The sequence below is a fragment of the Mauremys reevesii genome, linkage group 16 (genome assembly GCF_016161935.1).
Source record: "Mauremys reevesii isolate NIE-2019 linkage group 16, ASM1616193v1, whole genome shotgun sequence".
Lineage (NCBI taxonomy): Eukaryota > Metazoa > Chordata > Testudines > Geoemydidae > Mauremys > Mauremys reevesii.
Genome location: NC_052638.1, coordinates 19109020 through 19125207, shown reverse-complemented (window position 1 = coordinate 19125207; position 16188 = coordinate 19109020). Strand labels below are relative to the sequence as shown.

General features: G+C 40.1%; 1 long non-coding RNA gene across 2 annotated transcripts in view; it reads left to right on the top strand.

The window, feature by feature from the left end:
- LOC120384690 overlaps positions 1–16188 on the top strand; it is a 94326-nt gene that overhangs the window by 15328 nt on the left and 62810 nt on the right. Inside the window, exon 2 of one of the 2 annotated variants that reach the window (XR_005589026.1) lies at positions 15606–15758. This is a non-coding gene — a long non-coding RNA (uncharacterized LOC120384690). Of the gene's footprint in view, positions 1–4804; positions 4953–15605; positions 15759–16188 lie in introns of those variants that run through there. The other variant, XR_005589027.1, reaches the window with a different exon arrangement.

The following is a 16188-nucleotide window of genomic DNA, read 5'->3' as shown; positions in this document are numbered from 1 at the left end:
TCATGATCTAATTATACACATGTTCAATGTGTCTGGAAGTAACAGGGATGCTACGTATATGGCAGCAGCCCAAGAAATGATATAAAATAGATGCTGGTTCTGTGGGGTGGGATGGGCTAAGTCTTCGCACTGCTAACAGGTTCTTTTAAAAATGATAGCTGTGGATTATGCAGCACTTGTGAGGAGATTTGGGCTGGGTATTTATAGCAAAGATCATTTGAGGGTCAAAAAGAGGGAATTAGGGAAATATTGCCCTGTTGTGAGGCACTCAGGAATCTCACTTATGTTTCAGATAACCCACTCTTTGCTAGCAGCATTCAGCACAGGTTTAGGGAATACAAACATTTATTTAAATTTTGGGGTTTTAAAGATATAGTTTTTGTACTTGCTTTTGAATGAGTGATTGTTCCTTTGTTGTTCAAGTGATCAGGGATTTCTTTGTTGTTCAGATTGCAGGGAATATTCGCCAATAGAGAATTGTAGCAGTGTTCCATGACACTACAGAATCCTACTTTTGTTCCCATAATTCGATATTCTTTCTTGCTATGAGATGGCCTTCGCAAACCTGAAATGCTAGACTATGAAAAATATTATTCTAGTAGTTCAGAAGTGCACATTTCTTCCATGGAAATCTACATCGCTACCCAAACCTCATCCCCATTACAGAAAGCACCATACATACATACTAGCTTTTATTTACAATTTGAGAACAAAGTGTTGCAGTCGTTTGTTGTGCAATTAAATGGACACTGCCAGTCTGTTTAGGGCTCAATATGTACCTTTATTAAAGGATTGAAATCTTAAGATGCAAGCCAGTTGGTGGTCTTGGATACTATATATATTTTTCACATGTTCAAAGATATGACCTAATCATTGTGCTGAATTTGTAGACCTCCAGGTTAGGATGCAATGTGGTCTGGTGTCTCTCTAATTCTTCCATTTACATGTTAGATGAACTTGGGCAAGTCACTGAGCTGCTCTGTGCCTTTGTTTCCCAACTTCAAAGTGGGGATACATTTCACATACTCACCTGTATAAATCATTTTGAGTTCTATGGATGAATTCCTAAGTTCTATTCACTGTTGTTGTTTTACTTTAATAAATTATTCCAAGCAAGCATTGCTTTGGAGTGAGTCAGTCAAATAAGTCTTTATTAAAATAGTAATGCCTATCATGAACAAATAACTACCTTTGATGTTCATTAATATGTTGAAATGTTACTTATGGGGAGACTTCCTTTAGATCAGGTAACCTGCTAAAGATACGTTCTAAACAAATCCAAGAGCCCTTAGAGGCTCCTCTCTCATTACACTGGCACATTGCATAAACAGTGGCATAAGTCATGGCCCCAAATCACAAATAGAAATTCTTTATATATAAAGCATTTAAATATCCTAATAAATAACACACAATCACATAACGCATACCACTGTGTTCACATTTAGCACTTCCCTGCTCCAATTCTTTCTTCCCCCTCCTCCCAACTTACTGTTTTGAATTATATGTGACTCCTGGAAAATGAAAATTATCCACATATTACTGTAATTGAATCAAAGTGCTCGGTTTCTGGAAAAAAAAGGTATTATTTATTTTCTGGCAGGCTCAGGGCTGCCTGTTTGTGATGGCAGTGTTCTTAGTCACAACAGGAAAGCCATCTTAGTCATAAACCACACTCATTGTTACAAAATCATGATTGGGCTCTATTTATGGCTTTGCATACCCATAACTGTAATTACATGCAGCTTTTAGTAGTTTTGAGAGTCACCCAAGCATTGTAGAAATAAGCCATTTGCAGTGACTTGGGATCCTGCTGATACAATACTTTCACAAACAAACTAAAATAAGACATTTTGGTGGTTACATTTAAATTTGCCTGGAGGTTTGGAATCCAATGCTCGTCAAGCTTGTAACATTTAATGACAAGATCATCAAGCATGTAAATCCGTGCAGTGCTCGGCATCCTCAATATGTCCACTCTCTGGACAGTTTGTAATTCATCAGATGCAAAGCTGAGCTGGTCTTGCACTTCCTACTCAGGCAAAATTACCAGTTAAGGGCCCAATCTCTTTCAGACCCCAATTCTGTAAGGTACTGAATGGAACTACTCATGCTTCAAATACCTTGCTGAATCAGAGGTGCAGGCAGCCAAGTGCCCTCAGGTAATGGGAGTTGAGGGCACTAAGTGCAAGATTGTTAAAAGGATTTAGGCACCTCAACAGGCATATAAGCACCTATATCCACCATGTAAGCACCACTGACATTGTTAAAGCACAGCTCAAGCATTGCCTAACCCTCTCTAGGTGCCTACGTCCTCCATCCTTCTAAGTCTCCATTGTTCGGCATTTCCAGCGCAGCCTAAGTGGTACTGCTAACGAGCTGCTCAGAGCCTTAGCCAAAGCCCAAGCTCTGACAAGGGATTTTTAAATTAGGCAGGGGAACACCTCTCTCTCCACTTAAGCCCAATCCTGTAGCTCAGGGATTGGAAACCTTTGGCACATGGCTTGCCAGGGTAAGCCCCCTGGGGGCTGCGGGAAGTGGCGCAGGCTGAGGGATGTGCTGGCTGTCTTTCCCACTGCCCCATTGGCCTGGAGCGGGGAGCCGCGATCGGCTAAACCTGCGGACGTGGCAGGTAAACAAACCGGCCCGGCCCACCAGGGGGCTTACCCTTCTGAGCCGTGTGCCAAAGGTTACCGATCCCTGCTGTAGCTTGATCTCAGCCTTCTGAGCATGCCTAAAACCAGATTACCTGTCAGACTCTGCAGCTGGTAGGCTAGAGGCAGGCTGCCAGTAGGAGCAGCACAGCACCCATCCACAAGACAGTCAGGGGCACAGGGAAACATAGGATGAACTTGAGAGAGGTATTGAGCATGAGCAAGAGACTGACAGTTTTCTCTGCTAGGGTATGAACTAGCTAGGCGACTGACCTGGCTTAAGTGCCTAACTCCAGGGGAGGGTCTGCAGCTGAGGATCACAAGCAGAGGTGGGCACTTGTCTTGATCCCATCAGCCAGGTGCACTGGGTTAATCACCTAAGCTCCTCTAGTGTCCCCACCTCTCCTTGGCATTCACTCCTGACTAGCTTGGGCAGTTTCCCCACTCAGCTGGCCAGCTTCTAAAAATCCCTTTCTTAGGTGCTTAACTATCCCCTGCATTCTACAGCATGGAGCCACTTAACTCCGGGCTGAAAATTCTACTAGGTGGGGGGCTGAGCAGCTCTTCTCAACCAAGCAACACCTAAATCCCTTTAAAAAGCTGGCCCTATCATGCAGGTTCATCCCCTAAATGAGAGGGCATTTTGCCTGAGTAAGGAGAGCAAACTCTGTCTCATTCTGATTTGCACCTAACCAAAGAAATGCAAATTGTTCTTAACTAACTATGTAATATGCACTCTGAAGTGTCTTACTATGTTTATTCTGAATTTGTTGTTTCCAGCATGCTTTGGGGTGCAGTACAAAATGTAGAGATGATAACTCTGCTGCTTTTACATGATGTCTGTCAGAGAAACTTGCATGTGTTTCACTTAATTAGTGATAATCGCATGTAAATCAGGTCTCTTACTGGATCATAATATACAACTCTAACACCTTGTAAATGATATACTAACTTATGTTATACTTCAATATCTACTTCTGGATCCTTCTAATTACTCTTTGGAGATGTTAATTTGACACAACATGCAAAAAAAAAATCATCAAATCTATACTCCACAATGTGATGGAAATACCATGTGTCAAGTTCTTATAAATTGAGATGAACTAAAACTACAGTTTTGTTGTTGTTAGAGCAGATGCTTTTTAAATTTTGGGGACTGTTTTACCAAGTAGGCACTAAATTTTTTTAAATAATTTTGACTTTTGTTTAAAGATTTTTAATAGCTTTAAAAATGTAGGTTATGTAGGTGTGTAAACTAATGATAATGCCGTGTGACACTTAGTAGCAAGGCAAATGTTATTGATACATCACTATAATGCACCTCATTTTTGTCTATATTATTTTGGGGAAGTTGTATGAGCTGTGTTATGCAGGTGGTCAGACTAGATGATTACCGTATTCCCTTCTGTCCTTAGAATCTATTAATCAAGTAGAGCTGCATAAACTAGTGCTGATGTCAGGTTTGTTTTAAGGTTTATATGAGCGAGTGCATTGAAACTTGAAATTATCATACAATTACTTATGATATTGAGGTGCAATTATTAAAGGCCCAATCTTGCAGTAAGATCCATATAGGCAGATTCTTGTGCCTGTGAGGAGCACCATGGACTTCAGTGGGACTCTGCAAGGATGCCAGTGTCTGCCCATGTGGATTGGATTGCAGGATCAGGACCTAGAGTATGGGAATTTCATCATTGACATTAATGGCAGCTGAATCAGGCCCTAAGGCATTAGACACAGGTAACTGTTACTTTCTAGTTTATATCCATAAAACATTGACTTTGGTTTTTCATGTGGTGTTTGTGACTTTGGAGCTATTTTGCTAAAAACATTCAGCCCATTGCTCCCCCTCCAGTCTACTAGCAGAGGGCTATAAACGCAGGCAAACTAGAGCAGAGCAGAACAGCCATTCATGCTGTTTCCTCTTTGGCTCCCTATTCCCCTGCACACTTAGAATCCATAGAGCACTTCTACAGCAACTCCAGGTAAATGGGGATCTGCAAATTTGGATGCTGTTGTAGAGAAAGGAACCACTCTCCATAACTCCTCCCTCTCCCTCCCCCCGCCCGCCAGCTGATCTGATGGATTTTCACTAGAAAATGCCTGCAGACTTCTCCCCATAAGCACCCATGTCTTCCACTCTCTCTCGTCAGGTATTGTACAGCCATGGAGGATTCTACCATCAGTCTGGTTCCTAAAGGAGTCAGGCTTCTGTGGGAAAAGAGAGGACACTGCAATAAGAATAGGGGTCAAATGCATGAACTCAGGAATCCACCATTTTCCTATGGAGTTTGCAGGCTTACATGGTAGTAAACTACTCCCACTGGAGCAGAGAGATGATGTGGAATAAACTCCATGAGCAGAACCTCAGAGTTTCCAGCTGTATTAGTCACCTCATGTGGATTGTGCCACTCATCTGTGCCTATTCCCATAAAACCTCCCTTAGCTTATTTTTAAGTCTTTCTACTCCAATTGAAAACATTTATATTCACTCTGCCATTTCTTTGTGAGTTGTGCTGTAGCTACTTTCCTTATCAGTGCTGACTTTAGGACATATTGATACCCAGCATATTCAATTTTGTCGTTGGGAGGCTGCCCATCTTTCCAGGGAAGTCCTGAATTTGTGAGTGGGAGATGGTGATTGCAGCGGCTTCAGCTGATGTTCTGAGTTAACACAACTTTACTTTGCACACTGCTGGTGGCCATTATCTATGATGCTGCAATTCATTTTGAATGCAAGGATTTAGTATGGATTTCATATTACATTTTAATTATATAAAGGAAAGAGTTATTCCTCTCTGACACTTTGTGCTATAAAATATAACCACGTGGAACTAAAACATTTAGTTTAATGTGTTCTCAAGGCATGAAACAAAATTCATCATTGATTCCCTTCGTTTATTACTGAAAAGGCTTTATTTTGAAATCATACTTCTACTCTGTGTGGATATCATCCTACCCTGTCAGCTCATATATCTGCTGCTACATATCATCCCCTCCTCCCCCCATTTGGTTCCCTTATGAATGCACGCAATCCCATGTAGTTCAAATAAACCAATGTCCAAGAAGGGCAAGTTATTAAACACACACAAGTATAAGCAGTTCCCCTCGTTGGGCAGGAGCAGGAGTTCACATCTGCCCTTTTGAGCGGAGTCCTTTTTCCCCTGGAAGGGTGTCTCAGCCCCCTCTGGGGTCTACAATCAGCCTTCTGCTTGGCTCAAGTAGTCTCTTATCCCTTGATGCAAGGTTCTCTGAAGCCCTTCTCCTAGGGTTTTCAGTGGAGCCACCTGCAGGCTCCATAACCAGGCAGAGGGCTGATGGATTAGAATGGAAAGACCCACGCTAAGACTTCACCAATTCCTAGGCTAGCCACCTGACCTACCCAGAGAGCTCTTCCTCCTCCCAGTTCATTCCCTGACTCTGGCTCTCTTCTATGCCTTAGAGGCAGGAAGCCTAAGTTATAACCATTTTCCTATAGGTCACATGCTTCTCCCAGACACGTGACCTGAGACTACAATTCCTAGTTTTAGAGGGCCCCATAACACAGTGGGCTGAGCCCATATGCCCAAAGACAATTTCTCTGTTACAATGGGCTTTATATTGCAAAGGACAGCACATATCAGGCAGTTCTTATCCCTGGTTCACGTACTCTGTTCTTTGGCCTATATTAATTTGTTTTGATTTCTGGCTATATACAGTTACAAAGCCAGACAAAGCAGGATGAACATACTATGAAGCTATCTCAGGGAGTTTCTCCACTGTTATATGTACATTTTATTACCAAATCCTGTGGCAACATTTACAACGTACTCAATGTTGCCTACCGTTGGTCTTTTGTTGTGATATCTGGTGTTTTTCTTAAAGCCCCACCCTCTTGGAGTCATGTGAAGTCTCACCTTTCATTGTAAAAAGTAATAAATTACTAGCCCTCATAGTTAGAGGAAAATCTTGAAAATGTCACTCTAATGGTTCAAAAATCCAAAGGTAAATGAAAAGAACCCATCCCCAAAATTTTAAGTAACCTCATGATTTTAATCCTATTCATGATTTTTAGGGGTCTGACTCATGATGTTTGAATGCTTGGGTGTGCAATATTGGCACTTCAGGAGGGAGAAAGTCTAAACATTTACAAGAAAAAACAAAAAAAAAGTTAGCCATTTCAAACACTCACCGACCAAGCTGTAAGGTAGGGGGTGGACAGTTTGCTATTAGCTACGTTCTAAAAGATACATTTATCAGCGATTTCCCAGAAAAAAAAAATTCTGTAGTCTGTTGGAGACTAGCATTCCATCGCCAGTGTCCATATGTTGTGCTGTATGTATTCCATAACCCACTGGTAATATTTTGAGGGCAGGTTGGCAGAAAGTCAGATGCCTGAAGGGTTACAATGTGATGGCAAATGAAGAGAATAGCCCTGGGATAGGTACAACCTATGGTTTGGCTTCCCCTACTGAAGCGATGCCTTTTAATACAAATAGCAAACAACGACAGTTTAAAAAAAAAGAATAAATCAATCTTTTCAGTGCTCTAGCTTCTTCAACATTCATGCGTTGAATCAATAAATCTGCAAAGTCTCTCATTGTAATGTCCATTTTGCCAAGCCTAACCAATAGGGAAGTCTACTTAGATTTTGAGCAGCCCAGAATGTAGACTCAATAGGCTGAAAATATTCTTCCTTGTTTTTGCATATGAAATGTTTGTATTTCTCCCTGTGAGTTTTAACAGGGTAAATGACTTTTTCAATGTGTCAGGTTTTTAGTGCCTGGTATGGTAATGCGTACGCTGCATAATCACTGGCACATGTGGTAGAACCTTTCAAGGTCACCAGTGACTTGACTTTGTAAAGCTTTTAGTCATGCAGAAATAGAACAACCACTTAAATGTCTACAAATTGTCCACAAGTGGCTATAGTTTGTAGGTTGGGCTGGCTCAGCAGAATGTATTGTATTTCTATAAGCATCGCTTTCACAAGCTGGCTGTACAAATGTTATACAAAAGTGATAACCCATCCTGTTTGCCCTCCCTGTTGCCAGCATAACATATTTGGGTAAAGGGAGTGTGGCTGGAAGAAAACGGCATGGCCAGAATGCCTGTGCTAATCTGTTTTTTGGTTGCTTTTTTTCCATCTCTCTAGCGTATGCAGCCTGGAAGACTAAATTAAAGCAGCCCAGCTTTGTCTGTTCTAACAGCTCAGAGCAAAGAGCAGCACCAGGATCAGGGGAGTGCAATGATGAGCTGCAAGCCACCTTTGTCGTGTGCACAAACCCCCCTGGTTTAGCTGTGTCCCAGGATCTGGTGTACGAGATACAGAAAAAGGACACCAAACTTGACTCACAATGAGCTGCTTACATAGTCTCACAAGGTTAGAAGGAGTAGCTTCCTCAGATGCGTTTTCTGGGCTGGATTATGGTTCTTTCTTTCTTTCAAAGGACAGAATCTTTTTATTGAAAAGCAATCTGCCTCTAGCACAATGAAATATGGGCAGTGCCAAGAGTGCCCTGGATCTAAAATAGGTTGGGCAACTGAACAAGCTTCTCCCTTAGAAATATTTGTATTTGTATCTATAGAGTTAAATACTGAAAGAAGCTAAAAAAAAAAAGTGCTTTAAGGGCCAGACACTGCTGCCCTTTCAAAGATATTAAAAAAAAAAAGGCATAAATTGAACACTTCTCCAGATCTCAGCATGTTACCAGATTGTGCTCTTTGATTTTCTCAGATGTGTGGAAGGGGTTAGTGCATCCCCTGATTCAGAAAGGCAAATTTAAGCACATCTTTAAAACTTCAATGGAACTTAGGCATGTGCCTAAAACAAGTATTTTGCTGAATTGAGGCCCTAGTCCTTTAAGAATATATTGTTCCTACAGAGTGTCTTGTCCCGAGGCTTCCGAACACAAAGCTGAGAAGCAGTACTTGTCATTCGCATGTTTAATTGATTGTCAGAGTCAGGAATATAATCTAGACCTCTTGACATCAGGCTTATGTTTTAACCACAATACCTGATGATAATTACCTGTTAGAATCTAATCTCCCAAATCAAAAGGTGTGAGCAAAGGCAGGCCAGATAAGGCAGAAGAAAAATACTTCAGGAACAATCCTCTCTGTCCGGGAGATGACATAAATCACCAGGGACACCATTTAAAAATGGAATATTTGCCAAGTCTATGTATAGGGAATAAATACACTATGCCTGTACTGTGGATCAGGTCCTACTGCAGAATTACAGATGTTACTACGTGATAGTTCTGGGTAAATGTTAACATTTTATTGGTGATCAATTTAATACTGCAGATCGTTTCCTTATTTAGCTTCCGTAATCTTGTCCCTCTGTCCTGTCTTCCAAAGCTCTGAATGCAGTCTAGTTTTCTAACCTTGTTGTGTAATCTTCCCCTATGGAAGTTATGAATCTCTTATGGAATATTGCTATGATGAAGGTAGTGGAATGGATTCCACCTCCTTCCCTGAGAGCCGATCATCAGCTGGACTTCCACAAATTGATTCAGATTGGTTTTGTCCGTGTTTTTTGTTTGTTTGTTTGTTTTTAAACCAACGCCCAAAAGCTCAAGACACTTGCCCAAAAAAAAAAAAAAACCCACACAACAAAACAACAACCACACACACAGTCCCTGCCCTAAAGAGATTAGTCTGGATGACATAAATTATACTAATTTCTGAACCTAACTGTTCATTTCAAATGTTACTTTCTAGATTAGAATATAGCTTCCATGCATTAGAAACATCCTCGCTAGCCCCTAGTAGGGCCTGATCCTGTGAGCATTGAAATCAATGGCAAGCCTCATATTGACTTTAATGGTGCAGAATTAGACCCAGGAGGTGCTGTTTGAAGTCCCTTTGTGCTACCTGGACAGGATCATTTAAACATTTTTCCTTGTATACTGTTTTTAAGAGGCAGATACTTATTCAGCACATAACAGTGGTCAAAGGCATTGGGAGAAACCCCCACAAAATAAAAATCTGATGTTTGCAGAGTTCATAACTTCACCTCTCCCCACCCCCAGAAATCAATAGATTATTAAAGCTACTTCAAGGCTTCCACTGCTATCATATCAAAGTTTTATTACCAAATATGAAAAAATCATTACCGCAATATCAAAACATTCATAACAACAATATTAAAAAACACACACACTCTTCCTAGAGGCATATGATCTAAGAATCCACAAGGAAAAAAAATAATTGCTACAAGAACGGCAGTTAGCCAGTTCAATCACTCACGATCCCTGGTTTTGATAAAGGTACAAGAGTCAAGGTATTTTGGTCCCACAGTTTCAGATAGGAGAGCTTCAAAAGAACTGTAAAAAGAAGTGCTTGTGCAAACAAATTAAAGTCAAATCAAACCCAAAAATATATAAAAAGAGAGAGAAATTCTCAAAAGAGCTATTATCAGATGATCTGCATGTGGCTTCAGGCCTCTTGAAACCTGGTATAATCAGCTATATTCAGGGCCTATCTTAGAAGAGAACTTGTGAACCAAAACATTGTACCAAATCAAATAATGTGAAGCCTATTCCTGCCCTCTGCTGCAGGGGTTCAATTCCCATTGACTTCAACTTTCACTATATTTAACTTCTGACAAAAGCAAGAGCCCACAGTTAACACTCCTCTTCCCTGGGAGTAATGCATAAGGAAATCAAAGTACAGTGAATTGCCTTTGCATTTGAGACCAAACTATACATCTTCCATACATCTGTGTGTGTTATGCCTTGGAATGCAGCCAGTTTTAAAACCTCATGATAGATAGTGGTTACAGTTGACAGTGGCCCAGTGTTTTGGGGATCGTTCTTCTTCCACTCCAGTAATCTGAAAACTATATTCAAAAGAATCATTTCTAGTCCAATTTGTCTCTGAGACAGACTTGCTCTGTTTCATATTGTTAATTAAATAAAGCATTGCATTTAGAACTGAACCAGACTGCAAGGTTTGGCCATAGGCTTGTTCCCTGACTCACTTTGTTGTGTTTCAGTAGTACATTTAAGGATTTTCATAGGAGCCCCTGAAATGGTCTTGGTTAGTATGCATGGTGAATCATAGAAATAAGTCAGTAACATACTAGCCTCGCTCTTCACTGTCAGGATTAGTAAATACCATCCTACCTTATTTGAATTACACCCCCACTTGAAAGGCTGGAATTGCAGATAGCCCTTATAGAATTCCAAGACGATCCAGATTTGGGTGCTTTCAGACCCAGGCAACTAAGACAAGAAAGAGTTTCAAATTCAAGGGTCTTTCATTGAAAATACTTTTCTCAAGCACCATGTGATTAAACCAGAGTGCTGTCAAGTTGAGCCCCTCAGCTGAACACACTCTCCATGGTACCACAGGAGGAGAGCAGTGATCTCTCAGGTGGCCAGCTCCCAAATCATTGAGGGCCTTCTAGAGATGAAAACCAACAACTTAAATTTGCAATCAGAAATGAACTGGCAGCCAGTGTAGATCTCAGAGCACAGGTGTAATATCCTCTCTCTATGTCCGCCTTCTGCTATATACAGACAGTCTGAAGTCATGCTCTGGCCCTTCAAGTGATGATCTACTTCCAGACAATAACTAGCAGAAAAGTTAACATTACACTGGGCTCTGTGGAAATCTCGCAGCAGCCTGTGGGCATGGTGCAGGGTCAGCCTACTGCTAGGCATTTATTTTGGTTGACATTTTCCTTTGTCAAGATTCTGTTCCCTGTTATTCAGTATGTACTGCCCTGCACATATCCTACCTATTTAACAGTCTTTAGATAAAAGCGGGTATTTTCTCATATCAATGAATGTTCTGGTGCGAAGCTGTGTGCTGGCCTCAGAGAACCATCCCCTGCCATCTATCTCACTACTTCACTGAGTGCAATAAGAAGGCTTTCTGTCTAGCAACAAACCAATAATTAATTTTTCATGTGAGCACTAAAGTCTTGAAGAGCATGGAATCTTTTTGAATACACCTGTAAGTGGCCCTGAAGAGAAAGGAACAACAGAACCAAGGAATTGTTTTATTTTCTCCCTGGTTAGTTATTTCAAGAAAACCTTTATGTAAAACTACAACTCTTTTAGCTTTTCCCTGACACATTCATTCTGAAGACTACACTTGACCTTCAACTATGTCCTTCATTAGGAGGATTATACCTAAACACTCCTTCATTTTATTGCTAATGAAGGCAGAGGCAATGTGTTTTCTATCTGATCCCCAGCATTAGGATTATCCCAAGAGTGGCATTTATGTTCTTGTAGTTCTTTGGTATAAATAAATATCAAAGTAGGAAGACCAATCTGTACTCCACTAGGAATAATAAACTAAAATAATGTGGCATCCATTTTGCTTGGGGTGTCTAAATGTGTTTTTATAATTGTAGAAGTGTATGGCTTTTCCATACAGCTGTCATGAATTCCAGGCCATTAAAAAAAAATAAAATGAATTCCAAAGCATTTTAAAAGGGACTCTGCCTTTCAAATGATGTGTATTAAAAAGAGTTTTCATTTTGGTATGACATGGTTCTCCAAAGATAAATCTCTCACTTTCTCAAAAACTGAACAAATCTCTCTCCCTCGCAGCAAATAACCACCAAACAACAATAAAAACAAACAAAGCAATGCCTGCCCTCAAAACCTCTATAACTAATTAAGCTATTTCTTTTACAGGCTGGGCAGAGATAAAAGGGAACAAGATTATTTCTGTTTAATATGTGGGCAATGCTCAGAGAATATGGTGAAGGGGGGCGACAGAAGTACCTGGATGAATGGCTGGATAGACAGTAATATGCCTTAACATACAATAGAATAGAATTATTCTGATTATAAGTATATGGTAAAGATGAGAGGCAAAGGGGGGGGGAATTATGTTTTTGTAGTTTTTGCTTCATTGTGATGTATAAAGGAGACCTGAACATGCTTGTGTGAGTGCATTAATTTCTGCTTATTTCTTACATTAGCAGTCGCCTTGTTTACCCTATTTCACCCTGAAAAACTCTACCAAAACTGAACTAATAAGATTATGACCTCACAAGTACTGTACCAAGAAAAGTGAAAATATGAGCAGTTGAGAAGTGAAGATAGTTTGACAGTGTTTTAAAATGCTTTGCCTTTTTTTTTTTTTTTTGTTAACCCTTATTAATTTAAATGTCAAACTGGTGGGAGGAAAAAAATTGTTTAAATAAATCACTTAACTTTCTCAATTATAAACGGAGAAAAAGCCAATTCCAGCTCTCTTTACCTACAAGAAAATATGCAGCAAAATCAGGAAAACCCAGATTTATATTACTAAGGTTTAAAAAAAAAAAAGCAGAAAAAAAACTTTAACAATAATTTTAAAACCCACCTTTCAGACCTTCTTTATACATAAGCAAACAAAAGAAAAAAGATGGATACAAATCCACACTTTTCTTCAAGTCATGTTTAAAAGATAAATTCAAAAAGTCAGATTCTGATCACCTGGGTTATGTCAAAGAGTCATCTCACAGTAGTCAATGGAACAATTTGTGGAGTAGGGTGCTGCATACTATGAGTAAGGGTTTCAGAATCTAGTCCAAAGTCATTCAGGGAATGTTTAATAGAGAATTAGAATATAATCAATGATCAGTTTATAATGTATCTGTACCAAACATTGGATGAATTTCAGTTTGAGTGGTGTACACATCAAATTTTGGTCCCTTTGTTTCACAGAGTACACAGCACCCTGCTTATATGTAGATCTGTATCTACAGAATTGAATGTAAACAAAGATATGTATGCAGTAGTTTGAGAAGCTAATGTGCTCAGAGATGCAACGTACTGTTCAACTTGCTTCACTTTTGTATCTCACATTTATTCATAGAAAGTAAATACATGCCAAAGGAGGCAGCACTTTTCCCCTTTACTGTATTTTCCTCCTTTGCCCTAGTTTTTGCTAGTAACGATGAACCTCCAAAGGTTCAAAGGACTGCATGGTTACCTAAATAATCAAAACTGTGGAAGTTCCCCATACACACCCAAACCAAGCTACTCTGCCCAGGCTCCTCTAGTACCATATTCTATTACTTGTAGTGGGAAGGATCCCAGTGCTTGCTACCCCTTTGACATCAGGGTTATCTGGGAATCTCACTCCATGATATTCCAAAGGCAATCAGGTGGTTTGCAACCCCTGCTAAATCTACAATATAATCTCCCTTTCTAAGGTGGGGTTGGGCTTTCTTCAAGGGAATTGGGGAGAGGGAACAAGCCTACTGATCATCCCACCTCAGAAAGCAAGAGGGGAGGATCCAACTGAAAATCCAGGAGGGCAGAACAGACCTCCCAAATTCCTGTGAAGGCCTCAGAGGAGGGAACCAGGCTTCTGGGCCTTCCTTCCATCAAGAAAACCTGCCATAGCCGCTAAGAGTAGGTGGAAGGTTGCAGAATGATTAGTTCAATTCCTCTCCCTCTGGGATGGTACAGGGCTCTTAACTGAATGTTTGGGTCCTAGGAATGGGGAAATCTTGGGGAACACGAGCTGGGTTTGAGGGTTCTTAACACTTCTGAACCTGCCTGCCTATTCCCAGGGTAATCTGTTTTATTGTATTCCTGTCTGTTCTTGGGTTGGTAACATTGCAAGTTATCCATTTTTTTTTTTTTTTTTTTTACACACACACTCACACCTCTCTCTCTCTCAGTGGAATCATTGTTTAGACTTGAAATAACTTTACTGGAGGTCAGAAGTCCAGCACAGTAACGGTGACCCTTATGGATTTTACATACCATGTCACACTGACACTCAGTAACTGGAAGACCAGATTCCAATAGGGAAAAAACCAGTAACAACCTACTGTAATAACATCAACTTCTTACAGTGATGACAAGTGTCCAACTGACCCTTTTCTTTGTTCTGGGTTGAGGTTAAATATGTTGCTTCACCAGATTGACCCATCTAATAGCAAGGAGTAAGGAAAAATGCCTCTAACCAATTCTTTTTAGAGTACACAATGAATGAATGGCAAGGCAGTGTTTGTATGATGAACATATGAAAACATGCAGAAAAATTACAGTTCAAAGAAACACATTATGTTTACAAGTAAAGTTTTAACAAATGAGATTTTATGGAAAAATCTGTGTATAATCGGAAGTCACTGAAGATATTCTCTCTGTTTTGACCAAAGGAGATTGTCCTTTGTTTATTGTTTATCTGGGCCTTAGCCCATCCAGACCAGCAGGTAAATACATTACCGGTGATAACAGAGGACTAGTTGTCCATTGTAATTACATTTAACTCCCACTTGTTATTACCTTGAAATTACACATCCAAACCATTATGTTGTTGTTTAACATTTATAGTGGGGTAGTCCCTAGAGACCAATCAAGTCAGGTTTCCATTGTGTTAGGTGGTCTACAAATATATAGTAAATGACAGCCCCTACCCCAAACAATTTAGAATAGAGTCATAGCGTTTAAGGCGAGAAGGGACCACAAAATCATCTGAAATGAGTCCATACAAATTTTTAAAGTGGCACAAAAAGCTCTGCATTTTCCCCTTGAAGACTGCTACAGGTGAGAGAGAAAGAGACACCTCTTCCCAATCAGCAATCAGACTGCTTTTAAAGCCTGAAAAGCTGTTCAAGATTATTTCTTCAGATTGTGGGGAAAGCTTATTTCTATTGTTGATAAGAGGCAGGTTTGAACTGTCGTCTTTTTCATGACTTCTCAATATGCAAGTTCATACAGATTAAAGTCCATCATTTCAGGCTAACAATTACTTCAAAGATTCTCCTCATCTTGAGATGAGAAAAAACAGCAGCACATTTTCATCTAGTTCTTCAAAGGTTTTTGATCAAAATCTTGTTTTAAATAATGCCCATAGTAATCTTATTTTTATTTTTGAAAGCAGAAATATGAGGAATTAATGGGGCTTGTCAGTTAACTTTCTAAATTGAGGCTAGTAATACTGATGCTTATTGTCTATACTATAACATTTAAATGGAAAGAAAATAAACTATTTTGTATTTATCAGGTAGTTGTGTTCCAGTGGGTGAACAGACTCTGAGTTGATGAAAATTGGCACTGAAGTCAAGACAGCTATGAAAATTTACCCCAGCTGAGGATTGCTGGAAGGAATGGCTGAGGGCTATCCATGCTCTACCACTGATTCACTGCATGATATGAAGTAAGTTACTTCTGTCTCAATATACCCAAATAAAAATCCCTACATATTTACAGGGTCAGCTCCCCAGTTAATGTTCCTAGTACCTACAAAGGCCCCTTCCTGAAAAGAGATGTGGATTCCAAATGAGCAGACACCCCTTTGCACCCACACCATCTCACTGAAAAGGTCTGTCAACTCATTTGGATTTCCTGGCTCAAGCAGGACCTATGGGAAATTACAGGCAAATTTTCAGTGTTGAGCCTGATTTTCAGAGCTGCTGAGGAGTGAGTTCATTAGTGGGTGCTCACCATGTTCTGATGGTGTCTCCAATTAGCACACAAAACCCAAGAAACCGCAAATCTGTGGCCACTTTTGACAATGTTGTCCTTCCTATTTTCTGTGGCAAAGCACATATGTAAAGGAAGAAGGTCAGCTGTACTGCTATAGCTGT